Source organism: Ictidomys tridecemlineatus, chromosome 8 (assembly GCF_052094955.1).
Source record: "Ictidomys tridecemlineatus isolate mIctTri1 chromosome 8, mIctTri1.hap1, whole genome shotgun sequence".
In the NCBI taxonomy this organism is placed as follows: Eukaryota; Metazoa; Chordata; class Mammalia; order Rodentia; family Sciuridae; genus Ictidomys; species Ictidomys tridecemlineatus.
In genome coordinates, this window is record NC_135484.1 from 105,504,878 (window position 1) to 105,520,178 (window position 15,301).

At 40.4% G+C, this 15,301-nt stretch overlaps 1 protein-coding gene and 1 long non-coding RNA gene across 10 annotated transcripts in view; one reads left to right on the forward strand and one right to left on the reverse strand.

The window, feature by feature from the left end:
• The window catches only part of Rcan2 (regulator of calcineurin 2), a 239,804-nt gene that overhangs the window by 162,447 nt on the left and 62,056 nt on the right, over window positions 1-15,301 (forward strand). The gene's annotated exons all lie outside the window — the stretch shown is intronic.
• The window catches only part of LOC120889048 (uncharacterized), a 115,854-nt gene continuing 109,911 nt past the window's right edge, over window positions 9,359-15,301 (reverse strand). For 5 of the 6 annotated variants that reach the window (XR_005732807.2, XR_013425130.1, XR_013425132.1 and 2 more), the window contains one exon: window positions 9,359-10,764. This is a non-coding gene — a long non-coding RNA (uncharacterized LOC120889048). Of the gene's footprint in view, window positions 10,765-12,613; window positions 12,708-15,301 lie in introns of all 6 variants that reach the window. The other variant, XR_013425133.1, reaches the window with a different exon arrangement.

A 15,301-nucleotide genomic window follows, 5' to 3' on the forward strand; every position in this document is an offset into this window, starting at 1 on the left:
TCAAGCTCATTTCTTCAAAATGTATTTAACACTCTCTGAGCAGGAATTTTAAGAATGATGGTAATGCTAAATAATTTGAGAACAATTATTTGTAATTATAGTTTGGCATTACTATCAGTCTGTAATTCCTGATATAATGCTATATAAGAGAATTATAATGCTATATAATTTGAGAACTCTTGTAACCAGAATTTCTCATTCAGAAAATAATACTTTCTGGGCCACAAGGAAGCATTCATTGAAAGTTCAAGTCTTTTGAAGCTCAATAAATGTTAATTGTTAATATGCTGAGTTATTTAAATGGGGATATTTTGCTGAGCACAACAAATGGAATACCTCAAATTATTCAGCATTACTTGAATCTAAATAATTAACATGATTTAATAAATAATATTTAATTAATATTTAATTAACAATTAACATTTACTGAGCCTCAGAAGACTTGAATTCTCAATGAATGTGTGTCCTCATGGCCTAGGAAGTATTATTCTCTCAATGAGACATTCTGGTTATAAGAGTTCTCAAATTATAAGAAGATCTATAAAGGAGAGACTCAAGTTTGTTTAATTTCACATTCTTATTACAATTTTTCTTACTGGCATGGTGGAGAGCAGCTTGGTTTTTAGAGACAGAAAGATCTAATTCCTCTTATTGATGACTCTTATGTGTTAAAAGAAGATACAGATTTCGATTATTCTTGGGACGTAGAGGATCAATAAATGGGAGCAACTATTACTGAAGCCTTTGTACCACATTAGTGGGGCATCCGCTTTCGTACGTATAGTGGAATTTGGCCTGTAGTAGGCATTGCTTTCATACACAGGAGTACTCTAAGGAGAGGCACAGCTCCTGCCCTCAGGGCATTCTTAGGCTGGCAGAGGAATGAAGGTAGCCAGTACCCACCTAGCAATTAGAAAACGTCATGGTTTGGGTAAGCCCAGTATAATATAAAAGGGAAATCTTGGGGGAGGTTTCTCAAAAGAGAAAATTCTTGATTAAGAGCTATGTAGGTTAAGTAGGTATCCACCAGGTTAAGAAAGATGGGATTGAAGGAAAATATTAAGAAAATATTGAGCCTATATCAAGACAGAACTCCCAGAAAGAGTTATTCAAGAAAGTAGAGCCCTGGGTGAATGTGGAACTCTGCAGACGCTGGGGACACGTTATGGAGGAGTTTGAACTCTATGGTGGAGCCCAGTGGGGCTGGGACATGGGAAATGTTTTCAGCAGAGTAGGGATAAATCCGCCTGGTCTGGAAGTCCTCTCTGGTTATATTGTGAACTGTGGCTAATGCAGCCAAGAGGGAAGCAGAAAGCAGGTGTCTGCAGCCTCCCAGCTAGAGAGGATAAGGGCCTGTGAGACTCGGCCATAGAGTCCCAGCATTTTTGAATTATGTTGATTGCCTTCTAGTTAGTCCTGCATTTTCTGTTTTAAAGAGGAAAGAAGTCAAAATAGAAAAGCAATCATCTGCAGGGATATGATTACATTTCCATTCAACAAAGAGTTTTTTCAGGGGGCACATGTATTAATACTATACCTAAGATATTCAGGAAGTGCATTCTGCTGAGCAGGCATATATTAACTGTCTTCTAGGGCCAGGACTCCAAAATTGGGAATCCAAACCCTGGTCCTTTGCTCTTCCTGTGGGCAAGGGAGACAGACTTGCAGTCAGATATCTTTTAATCAACTATTCTGTCTTGATTCCTCTTGCAATTTCTACCAAGTTTGAATTAGAAGTTCAGTAATGTTGAATGCCACACCTAGAATATTCTAGGCTACTCCTGAGAGCGAATACACATGCATACAAGAAAATCTCAGATTATTGGTGAAATGTTTTTGCAGGGGCTAAAATTCCTACGGTTTTATACAAAGCAAGGAGGAAGCAAAGTTCAATGCCACGTCCCTGAACTTAACTATTGCACCATGCCACCAGTCTTATCACTGCACTATGGTCTACCTTGAGTAGATGCTGAGCAAACTTTGGACCAGGGCAGTAGGATGGAGGAGGGGTAGGGGAGGAAGTTCCCTCTGCTTAGGAGGGCAGGCTCTAGAGATCGCACACATCACTTCCTCTCAGATTCAACTGGACAGAATATGGGCATATGGACCCATCTGAATGAAGAAAAGCTGAGAATATCACCTTGTTCCTAGGTGGCCCTGTGCCCAATTAAAAATCAGGATTCACTTAGAAAGGTGGGTATTCAATTTCCAGTGCAGGTGATGAATAAGCCCTTTAAGTAAATGATTTGATTTGACAAGTGAAGTCCCAGGATTCATACACACTAAATAGCAGTCTAGAAGGACTTAATGAGTCTTCAAATCACACAGTCTCAGGAGAAGTTTGTCAAGACTGCATGAAACAGATACGCTTTGGTCTGAAGTTTAAAAGGCATAGCAAGAACAAAGCACTTTCAGTCTGGCCATTTCTTTCTAGGTCAGCTGGTAAGATTAGAGTCTAGTAGGCTGCCCCTCTCATTCCTTTTCCATACCTTGGCATTTATTATACTTTGTGCTGACTGAACATTTCATACTCCTATCCAGTTTTATTGACCTGCCATTGGTCATTCTGCCCACTTGCGAAGAGATCTCTCTTTTTTTGGTACTGGGGATTAAAGTCAGGTACATTCCATCACTGAGCCACATCCCCAGCTCTATTTTGTATTTCATTTGGAGACAGAGTCTCACTGAGTTGTTTAGTGCTTTGCTGTTTTTTGAGACTGGCTTTGAACTTGTGTTCCTCCTGTCTTGGCCTCCAGAGCCACTGGGATTACTTACAGGCATGCACCACCGTGTCTGGCAGGATAGATCTCTTTTAACAGATATAGAGCAACAATACCATTTCTAATCAGATTCTGAGTGTCATCAGGAGTCTATGCAGCCATTGCATAGGGCTTGAATTATGGAGAATAAACAAGTTTCTTCCCCTTGGGTACTAATACATCTGTAGCTTTCCTCCAAGTTCACAGATGCAGGGGCGCCTATGACACAGCCCTGAGCTAGGGAAGATGGGAGGAGGGCAGAACCAGGAAGGAGGAGTGCTAGGCATAGTCTTCAGGCTGCTCACTCTGGGCAAGCAATTTAGTCTCTGGGATTCCACTGGAATGAAAGATCTCTTCGTGGTCGGTGGGCAGCATGGTGAGGGAATGGGCAGCATGGTTAGGGGATGGGCTCAGAGTCAGACCAGTCTGAGTGGAACCTGGCCTTGGTAATTATTAGTCTTGCAATCTTGGGAAGTTTTTTGTGTTTTTTTTTTCTTTTTTATCATTGACTCAGTTTTCTCTTCTATGAAGTGATATAATTATGCTACTCTTCAGAGTGTTGTAACTAGAATAAAAACATACTTAAAATAGGTAGGAACTCAATGGCTGTTAATTTTCTCCTCTCTTCTCTAAAATATGGTTGATATCTTACATTTTATGGAGCCTGTTCATGATCTAGCTCCCTTAACGACAGCAGTTCTGTTGTATTAAAGATGACATGTTGGCTTCATCCACAAAACTGTCATTTTTCTGAAATCCACACAATTTCTTAGTCCCTTCCTGCAGCAAGCATCACTCATTTTATGAAGAAATAAAGCTCCATCAAGTCTTTCCATTCTTCCAAAAAATTGATAATTCTTAGAAAGCTCTCTCATAAGGTCATTAACATCCATGTCATCAATTGCTAGTTTTGGGTCAATGCTGGCAAAACTCTAAAACTGTAAAGAACAGCTGTTTATTTGCCGTTAGTAAGGAGAGTTGAGCAGGTAGTGGTCCTGCATCAGGTCAACTAGGAGATTTCTTTGGAGGAAATATGAATCAGTGTTTATAAATATTGAAAAACAGGTTTCTCCATTGAGCATGTTGGGTGCTTCTCATTCATTCTATTCTTCTCATTCTAATTTGTGTTACAGAAGATCTGAGCAGGAACATTTTATAATATGTGGCTTCTTGGTGGTATTCCATCTGCATATCCTTTCTTCTTACATGGAGCTCTTGAATTCTGAATGAGCACAATGTAACACCCTGAATGCATCCACTTTCCTTGAACCTTTTGCTTGAGCCACCTTACCTGATTATCTCGGGCAATTATTGCCATTACTTGGGCTTGGAATCTGACTAATCCCCTTTACTGACTTCACATTTAAGCTGAACCAAATCTTTTCAGGTCTTTTTCTACCAAGTCAAAATTCAGAAAACATTTCTAAGATACTAATAGAAATGGTACACTGCGTAATCCCAAAGAGTGGGAAACTCCTTAGCTCTTCATTTTATGGTCGAGTAGGATTGAATACTATAAGCACTATGAAGAGGTGTAAATTCATTAGCATGGGGCTTCCATGTTTCCCTGTGAGTTGAGAAAATGAACATTAGTTTCATCTAAAAGGTAACACTTTTAGAGCATAAGTTGCAAAATGGCTGCCAGTAAGCCAGATCCATAAGTGAGTTTTATTTAGCCTATACAGTGTTGTTTCATTAAGTTACATTACTCGTTAACCTTTAAAAATCAGGGAGATTTTTACATTAAAATATATACCCCTGGTTCTCTTAAGAAATCTGTAGACCTGGCATTAGTGTCACTCTATTTCCACAGGCTTGGGTCAATTTAAGCTGTATCTTCCCTTTTCAACAGAGCGAGCCCTCCCCAATCCCCACTACTCCCTATTGTTCTACACTTGTCCTCTCCACATATGCACAGGGAGTTGTGGAAGTTAACTCTGTAAAGTGAGGATATGTCATGCTATGGATGACCTTGAATATTGGAATGAAAGTCAGAAAACAATGTTCAGATTACAGGTCTGGCCTTGTTAGCAAAGTGCCAGCAAGACCTGAGGTTTCTGGGCCTCTTTGCTCATCTATGACCATTAGGATAATGGTGACCTTCCTGGATTATGGTAAGGATCCTGTGGAACAGTTTGGGGGCTGTCACTGTGACTCTATTATCATTACCTCCTGGCTTTATTTCTGAAAACTTCTCCCAAGCAACAGGCTCGCCCTATCTCTTTTCTGTTGATCAGTAATTTTGGGGGGGGAAGGGCAGTACTAGGGATTGAACTCTGGAGCATTGGACCATTGAGCCACATCCCCAGCCCTTTTGTATTTTATTTAGAGACAGTGTCTCACTGAGTTGCTTAGTGCTTCACCATCACTGAGATTGGCTTTGAGTTTGCAATCCTGTCTCAGCCTCCTGAGCTGCTGGGATTACAGGCGTGCACCTGGCTTGTGATCAGTTTTGACTTGACTTGAATCATTTCATACTGGGCACCTTGGTTGAGGTTTTAAGCCAGGCTTTCAGGGTTGGAAAAGACTTTAGAGACAACTATGGTCCACCTACTTAAGGTAGCCCTCTCCCCTCTGGCATTCCAGCCTTCCCTGGGGTTCCCCCCAGTGATGGGCCCTCACTCCTCATGGAGATCACTTTCATCATCATTCTGTTTTTTATTCCTGAAACCCTAGAATTTCAATCCACTGGTTCTGGTAGTACTGTTCTCTATAACAAGACAGCAAGTCGGCTTTTTCTTTGCTGGAGGGAGGAAAAACGCAATTTTTTTTTTTTGAAGGCAGCTATTTGGTCCTCATTTTTTATTCCCAGACCTTCTTGTCCAGGCTAAATATGATACTTCTCCAGCTTATTTGTTCATAGGACACAATGGCAAGTCCCTTTGTCCCATCTTGCAGATCTGCCCGACTTTGACTGTCTTGGGTCATTGGGTTCTACCAGTCTTGTGCTTAGATCCTCAGGTCTCCTTCCACCCAAGTCCATCCCCCTAAACCTCCCTAGCTCCAACCACCACATTGGCCTTTCTTCTCCCTTTTGATACAAAATGGGGCGATTTGCCTGAGTCCATATTCTTTGACTTCATTGATAAAGGATCTTAGTATTTATAGATCAAAGATCTACATTGGCTCCACTAATAATTCTTAGCATCTCCTGAGTGTTTACTCCTTGCTGAATTAAGTGTTCTTTCTGGATCATCCCATCAACATCAAGGGCTGTTGTCTCTATCCCTGCTTCACAGATGGGAGAAAGGAGGCTTTGTGACATGAAGGAACTGTCTAGGTCAGACGGTGGCGGAGCTGAGATTCAAAACCAGGCTGCCTGGCGCTGGGCCTGCACCCTAATCACAGCATCTTTGTCTGATGCCTGTTGCTGAGGGTCCTTTCATTTGTTTGTTTGTTGGATAATTACATTAGGGCTTTCACAGGATTTAATAGAAAGTATAATTACTGTTTTAATTACCGTAATACATGAAGGCTTCTTTCCTTTGTCCTGCCTGCTTCTTAAAGGTCTTTTATAGACATAAGCTGGCCAGGAAGATTTCTAACAGAGGATCATGGGATGATCCATAAAGAGGCGGCCTCTCAAAGCCTAAGCAGTGCTGTGCATTTGGTCCTTGGTTCTCCTCGTCCTCCTTCTTTGCTCTATTTCCATCCACAGCACTTATCTTCTCATGTATAATTCACTTATCTGTTTTATTATGTGTTTCCTTTCACTACTGCAAGCTCCATGAAGACAGAAATTCTTGTCTTTTTGGTCTCTTGCTGAATCTCTAGATCAGCACAATATAATAGAAGCACAAATAATGTGCTTAATGGATGAATGACAACCATAAAGCAGTTTGATCACTTTTTGAACATAAGCATCTGAGCTTTGAGATTTATTCTCAGCTACTACTCTGACCTGCTGCCTCCCCTCCCCATGTACACACTCTAGCAAACGTTCACGTAGTCTTAATCAGGGCTTTGATTCCTGCAGGAGTCCTAGATGATCCTTGAGGCACATTTGCCTCTCCTGTGTTTTGTTAATATGTAACGTTTGGTTTGTCTCTAACACTGGCCTTCCTGCATTATATTACAGCAGCCCTTGCTTATGAACACCTCCTCTATTAACACCACGCTCTTTGAAGGAAAGGACTTTGTCTTCATGTTTGTTTCCTTCACATTCAGCACAAGGCCTAGCACAGTGCAAAATAAATACTTAATGAATTAAAAGTACTCTTTCTATAAATAGGGATTCAAAACCACAAGGGTAGGAACAAGCTAATGCTTAGTAGATTTGGAGATGGAAGTTCTTTATTCAGTTACTATGTTCTGAGTGCCTATTATGTGCCAGCTCTTATTCTAGGTATAGGGAGATGTTAGCAAATAAAATATTCAAAAAGGCTTTCCACGGAACATTCTGGGGGGTTGAGAAAATGATAAGCAAAATCATAAAGAAAGAAATATGGGCTAGAAAGATAAAGGAAAAAGTAGGGCAGGCCCAGGGGGATGGGGAGTAGGGGTAGGAGATGGAATTTTTGCATGGGTGGCCAGGGTAGGCTTCAGAGAAGGTGGTGCTTGAATGAAGACTGAAGCCTTCCAGAAACCCTTATTATGTTCCTGCGGTGCATAAGGCACTGTCTGAGACCTGAGAATTCAAAAATAGCGCTCACACTCCAGTGAGAAGACTGTCACATCAACTGGAGTATGAAAAGTGCAAGAGCAGCCAAAATGTGATGGTGGCATGAACAGAGAGAGCAGACTCTCAAAATGCTGTGTAAATGTCACCATTGCCATCCGCTGCCTCTTCTCTTCTAGTCTTCTCCTTGCCCTTTCCTCACAGCCTTTAGAAATGGCCAAGGTGAGGAAAGGACAGTAGCCCTGGAGCCAGTGTGTTTATTCAGAGTTGTTATAAAGTGTAGGTCTCTGGGGTTTGGGGAACTTTGCAGGTATTATGGGACAGCCAGAGTTCTGGAAGTGTTGGAAGCATTTTCTCCACTGAGTGTTATACACGGTAACTGCTGAGCTGGAAGTCTTCACATACTGGATTGGTTTAACCAAGTTCAATGCTTAGATTAACTCATGTGCCAACCTTAATTTTTATTATTATCTTGGCCCCTCTCCAGCAGCTAAGGAGAAATATTTTTAGCTCTGTGGCTATTAGAGAGCCATTGATTTTTTTATACACACACACACACACACACACACACACACACACACACATATATATATATAATCTTTTATTCTTCTTTAAATTTTTTTTACTCTGTCTGCTATTTATTTATTTTATGTGGAGCTGAGGATCAAACCTGTGACTCATATATGCTAGGCCAGCACTTTACCACTGAGCCACAACACCAGCCCCAAGCTATTTGTTCTTGGATAAATGGCCCATATAGCTGACTTGTATAGAAGATATTTAAACTTAATTCATAGTGATACCTTCCCAGGAAAAGAGGAGTGAGTCTTCCTTTGAAATTGTAAAGGAGTAAAAGGGCCCCACATTTGAAACCTGATGAAGTAAAATCAAACAGAAGTCTTATTCAATGTCATCTTAGCCTGAGTTTCCCAGGAAGCAGAGCTTGGGACAAAAATTTAACGGCCATAGTGGTAACCAGGAGCCAAAATGAAGGGATGGGACCAAGTGAAGTAGAGCAGGGAAGGAGGTGACATCAATACAAAGATTGATAGGAGAGCAGTCCTCCATTATGGAAAGTGGTTTCTGGATTCCATGGAAAGACTGAGAAGCTATAAAATGCAGTACAGGAACTTCTGTATGGGGAAAGAAAAGGGGAAGCATTTATCCATTGGCTTCCAGTCACCATGTGTCAAACATTGGTGATTAAATCCCCAGCCCTTTAGGGTTGTGCATGAATTAGTACTAAGTGGATTCTTGAGATCCCGGCCTCTGTCAGCAAAGAAGCCTGGAGATAAGAGACAGTCACTGAACTGAGGTGAAGCTCTTGGCTTGCAAATTACCTGAGGCTAATTAAAACCCACACAGAAATGGCTCCCCCAAAGCAGTGACTGAATTGAGACAGGTGGGGCCAAGCAACCAGGAAGCGACATCCTAGACATATCCAAGGCAAGCACTGGACACTTCTGTTTTTAGTCCATCCTGCTGCAAGAAAGACATCAGTTTCATTTGCACCTCTACCCATTGTGCATTGCTTTACTGCTCTAAATCTGATCAGGAAACTGTGCCAGTTGTTGGGTGTTGAATTCTGTCTTCACCAAAAGCGTGGGGACCTATCGGTACAAGGCTTGAGGTAGGTCTGGCTAGTTTGATGGTTGCTGTTATTTTCTTTCAAGAAAATTCTGCCACCAATTATGAGTCCTTAGTTATCATCTTCTCTTCCCTTACTTCCTTCTTCCAGTTCCCCCAGGGTAGCCATAAGCTTCCAACTGCTTTGGGACCAATCTATTTCTTTTCTTATCTCTCCCCATCTTTCCTCTCTTGGAAAAGGAAGGAGAAAAACAAAAGCTTAATTGTCAGGATCTTCTAACCCCGTCAAAAAACAAAAAAGCTAAATGGCTCTGAGCTTCCTGAGTCAAAAGATGCAAGATTTGAAGTAGGTAAAGATTTCTTAAACATGACATGCAAAAAAACCCCATAAAAATATTGATAAATTATGCTTTATTAAACATCAAAAACTCTTATTCATCAAAAGACACTACTCAGAAAAGCCTCAGACTAGGATATTTACCGTACATACAGCTAACAAAGGACTCACTTCCAGATTATACAAAGAAATGGTAAAACAAAAAGACAACTCAATTAAAAATGAGCAAAATGCTTGAACAGACTTTTCATAAAAGAAGATATCCAAATGGCAAAAGACCTCAGTCACCAGGGAAATACAGACTGAAACCTAAAGGCAAGAAGACAGTCGATGCCAAGGGTTGGCATGAACACAGAACAACTGAAACTCTTGTACGTTGCCAGTGGGAGGGCAAATGATTACAACTACTTTGGAAAATTGTGTGCTGTCTTTTCCAAAACTAAATATATGTATGTATGCCCATGATGCTGTAATTCTAATGCTTCAAGATAAATGAGTGCACATGTCCTGTACATTCACAGGAGTGTTTCTAGCAGCCTTATTCACAATGGCCCCAAAGTAGGAAATACCTATTTGTCCCTGCCAAGAGAAGGGATGAAGAAGTGCTGGTGTATTCACACAATAGAATGGTACACTCTAAGTTATGATGTAGAACAAAAGAGGACAGATTTTTTTTTTTAATTCCTTTTCCCCTTACAGTCTAGGAATAGGCAAGACATATTTGTAGTGACAGAAGTCAGGCCAGTGATCACACTAGGGCCCAGGGAAGGTGATTATTGACTGAAAGATGGGGGGGCTTCCAAAGGTGCTGTTGACATTTTCCCTCTTTGGCTGGGTGGTTACACTGATGTTGATTGTACTATACTATGAATACTCTTTGAGCTATCCACTTAATCTTGTACGTTTTATGTAAGTTTGGTAGACCTCAAGAAAAATAAAAAGGGGAAAAATTAAGAACAGAAAAGTTGATCACCCATCCCACTACAAAGAAGTCCTTCCAGGATCTCAGTGTTAAACGAGAGAGAAGATGGTAATATAATGAGCTGGTAAATTATTGATTTCGACATTGTTATGGTTTAGATGTGAGGTGTCTCCCAGAAGCTCATGTGTGAAACAATGCAAGAAAGTTTAGAGGTAAAATGATCGAGTTAGGAGAGCCTTAACTTAATCAGTGTGTTGATCCCTGATAAGGACTAACTGGGTGTCAACTGTAGGTGGGTTCCTGGAGGGGGGGTTGCCTTTGGGGTTGATATCATGTCATCCTTGAGCAGAGCTCTGTCTGTCCCTTCCTGGTGCCACATCCCCAGTGCTTTCTTCTGCCACACACTTCTGCCCCGATGTGCTGCTTCACCTTAGGTCCCAAGGAATAGAGTCGGCCATCTATGGATGAAGACCTCTGAAACCATGAGCCTCCAAACAAACTTTTCCTCCTTGAAATTGTTCGATAGGTCTTTCAGTCACAGCTGCAAAAAAAAAAAAAAAAAAAAAAAAAAAAAAAAAAAAAATGCTGGTTAAAACACACAGACTCAAGAAACCTGACCTTCAAATTTTAACTCTAATATTTAGCCACATAATCCTGGGAAGTGACCTGTTTAGGTCTCAGTTTCCCAATTTATAAAGTGGATGATTGCTGAGGATAGCTCCTGTCTCCCAAGATCACACGATCCCAGTGCCCATATTCCTACCCAAGCCCAATACGAAGAGACACGTCTTGGGTTGGTTCTGCTCTGCTGAGTGACACTAAGGAACACAGGGCCCAGAACTAATGAGGGGTTAGAGCTGGAACTCCACACATCCATTCAGAGCTCTGTGACGCCTCATTAAGGAATCGTGGGACACTCAGTTCATGTACCACCGCCACCAGTGGACCATGAATTTCTTTGAGGCCCTCACTGACTCATCTCCTGTCGTGTAAGGGAAAGCCTGCTTCCGACTGCGTTGTGGTTAACTCATGCACTGAGTGTTTAAAACAGCTTTAAAACTAATCGTCGCTGTGACCTTAGGTTACATAAGCCCTCTGAGCCTCAACTTTCTCATCTGTCCTATAGGGTAGTCCCCATCACTTTAGAGCTGCTCTAAGGAATCAATGGGAAGAACTGTGTAAAAACCCTTGATGCCTCTTTAACAGCTTGCTGAAGTACAGCCATTGTTCTTAGTGTGACCCATGCCTACTTTGCCCACCAACAATGCCCCAAGTTTTAGTTGACACCATGTATAGTGATAAAAATGGCTTCCTACTTTCATAAAGTAGTAAAGGAAGAAATAATCTTAGGAATGATCATGTTAAATGCCAAGGATTTGTTAAGGTCTTTTTGGATAACCATGTATACAGGCTGAACAGATAGCTTATGCAAAAAGGGAACTTTATCAGAAGGATGCAGGAGTGTTTTATACGATCACAGCAAAATATAAACAACAAGCCTGCAGAATGGCAGAAATCGGGGCCACCCTGGTGCCCTGGGCAGCAGGGTTTGCATTCCTTCACCAGGCATTGCTAAACAAGTGACTAAACTCTGACTCTCCTGGTGCTGGGAAGGAACATATCACTTGATATCTAATACAGCATTCATACTTAACCTGGCTAAAATGGAGCTCTGTGTTTCCCCCGACAAAATCTGATTTTCCTATCAACTCCATTTTAGAAAAGTATACCATCACCAGCTTCAGTGGCATATGCTTGTAATCCCAGCAACTTGAGAGGCTGAAGCAGGAGGATGGCAAATTTGAGACTAGCCTCAGCCATTTATCAAGGACCTAAGGAACTTAGCAAGACCCTGTCTCAAAAAATTTAAAGGCCTGGGGATGTGACTCTCAGTGGTAAAACACCCTGCCTGGGTTCAATCCCCAATAACAAAACAACAAAAAAAAAAATGCATCAACCAGTCACTAGGTGACAAACAGCAGTCATTACTGCTTTCTTTCCCTCACTCTACATAATCAAGTCCCACTGATTCACCTTCAAACCTATCACCTTTCTTCCAGACCCTGAAAAAGTTTCTAAAAGATTCCCTTGCTGTCACTTTTCCTCTCCTATAACCCAGTGTCAGCTGCCAAAGTGATCTTTTGAAAACACAAATCGGGTCATGCTATTCTGTGCACAAAAACTTCTCCAGGCTCCCTGCTGCATGTAGAATAAAACGTAAATACATTACCATGGCCCATGAGGCCCTCTCTGATTTGATCTGTTGTCCAAACTCATCTCTGCACTCACTCCCTTATTCCTTATGCTTTGGGGACACACTGGCCTTCTTTCTATTTCTGCCTGAAATGGCCTTCCCTAAATTCTCTATGTGGTTGGCTCCTTTTCCTCACCTCCTTGGAGATGCCTCTCTGGCCCCAACCTGAAGTAGCTGCTGCCTGACTCAGGGGCTCCTCAACACCTCACCAGTGGTTAATGTTCAGCTTCCTATAAAATATAATGGATTATTTGTTTACTGTCTATATCAGTAAGAAGTAGTCAAGCTCTAAGATACCATCTTTACCAGTCCTGATCAATAAAGACTAGAACAGTGCTTTCAGGAGGTTCTCCATCAATACGCATGGAGTGAATGAATGAATGTGTGATATCAGTTATGAAATGACAAGTACCCAGGAGGATCTGCATGTCCCAGGATGCCCAAGCACAGCCATGGCCGTCTGGAGGGCCATACCTGTAGTTCTTTGCAGTTCTAATAGCCATCCTAAGAGGGCTTAGTCCCTGTTTTACAAATGCAGACACTGAATCCCAGAGCCAATAAGAGCCTCCCAATTATTGAATCCTGTTATTTTCTATGTTAGCCCAGGGTGGTTCATCTGTTCTTGTTGAAACATCTTTCACATCTCTGTGTTTTTAAAACCAGTGGTGTTAACTACATGTTGATAAATATTTTCCTTCATCTACACCTACACTCTTTTAACACTAGTGTTGAAATTCTCATTTCCTCCTACAAGAAAGAAATACGGCCCAGATTTTCATTGTGGGACAAGATGTCTCAGCCTTCCCACGCAGATTTTTTTTCTTTCTTTTTTTATTTTGTCCTCCTGATTTTAAAACATGACAATAGACCCTTTAGATCCTTGCTGTCCCTTTAGTTGCTAAACTTAATTTAGATAGTCTTTTTTCATTTTGTATTTTAATTAAGGCCTGGCACTCACTGGCAATTTCTGAAATTAGGATTCCATCTTAGCTTCTTTCTTTAAATAAAATCTTTAGAATGTGGCCATTGAACAGTGAAGCATGCTTAACCAGTGATAAGAATTCATACTTATTTTCAGCCAGTTGGAATTTGTGTATAGCTTTCAGATTAACATTGCTGATCACGAATTCTGGGGTTTTTTCCTTCCTAAAATTCATCTTAAGGAAATAAATGCCATACCATGTGCTTTCAAATAAAATGAAAAGATGCTGTAAATTTGATTTAGTAGCTATAGAGCATAAAAGACAAGATATAAAATAAGATTAATTCATTTTAGTTCCTAATCTTATTTCTCAGGGATCTGGGAGTTCTTTAATAGGAAGGTAGTTAGCGATAAAGATATTTAGATATAGAAGTGGTTATTGTGTATTTTAAAGTTTTATGTAGCATTTCTATAATAAAACTTTAAGGTAGTCCCTCCAGCTTTTTTTTTTTTGATTAGCATTTGCATGCTAAAGCTTTCCCTGGTTTTGACTTTAAACCTGTAGATAACTTTGTATTTAACATGGATTTCTTGTATAGGCATATAATTTGGTGCTGCTTTTTAAAATCAATTCAATCATCTTCTAATTGTTTAGATCACTTATGTTTAATGGAATTATTGGTACAGTTAGTCTGCCACATTTTTTCATCATTTTCTGTTTCCTCTGTTTATATTGCTTTTTTCTCATTTGACCTGAGCATTTGTAATTATTTAATTTTATCTTAACTGTTGGCTTCTTTTATCTCTTCTTAAAATTTTTACCAGTTGCCCTAGAATTCACAACATAAATATAATAGCTTAAATTAGTCTATCTTCATGAACATAACAAAAAATTATTTAAATTCTAGAACATCAGTATAATGACCTTAGAACAGTTGAGTACTAAAGTTGTGTTTTATGACTATAATAATTACAAGCATTTTTGTGTGTGCCAGACATTGTAAGAAATGTTAGATTTAATAACTCATCAATCGCACAACAACCCAGTGAGAGTAGGTCTCACACCCTTGCCCCCATTTCACAGATGGGAACAATGAGGCAGAAATCATACAATTTGATCCATGGTGTAGGGCAACAAGTGGCAATACCACGTTCATTTTAGGAGAACAAAAACAGCATAGGATATAATCAGTAAACAGGGCTTGGGGAGGAATAAAGGCTTCTTATTATCTCAAGTTTTCACGAAAGAAAAGGAAGAAACACTGCTCTGGACCAGGTGGGAGTAGTGAGCCACATGGGAACTGCCCCATGTGAAGAGGCCTGTATCCAACCAGTGCTGTGAGCTGCTGCTAATTTGAAAGGGACTGGTTTTATCGTGTGCATCTAATTTGAACATTTATTTGTTTTATCATAGCTTTAAGAATAAGATGGTGAGACCAAGCTCTACACTCATGTTAAATAACATTAAAATAAAAGTAAGTTGGGAAACATTAGGGGTTCCTGTGTGAGCAGTCTATGGACTGACTCAAAGATACACTGGCCTCCTGAACATGATACCTTTGTCACAGTATGATGTGACCCATCTGACTCATTTCTCCCATTGATTAGATGGGGATAGACCTACCCTTTAGAATTATTGTGTTATTGAATGAGATAATGTAAATTATATGTTTGATACAGTAAATAATAGTAACATTATTATTATTGCCATTGTTTCTGTTGTAGCTGCCATAATATCAATCACCTCTTCTGAGAGCAACCCCACACCAAGTTCTTGGTCATGAATCACGTGTCCTACAAATGTTTGCATTAGTGGGACCAGTACGGGTGCTCTTATATTATTGATGCTATATGTGATCTTGAGAAGCCACCCTTCAAAATGTCATTACCCTTATGTGCAGT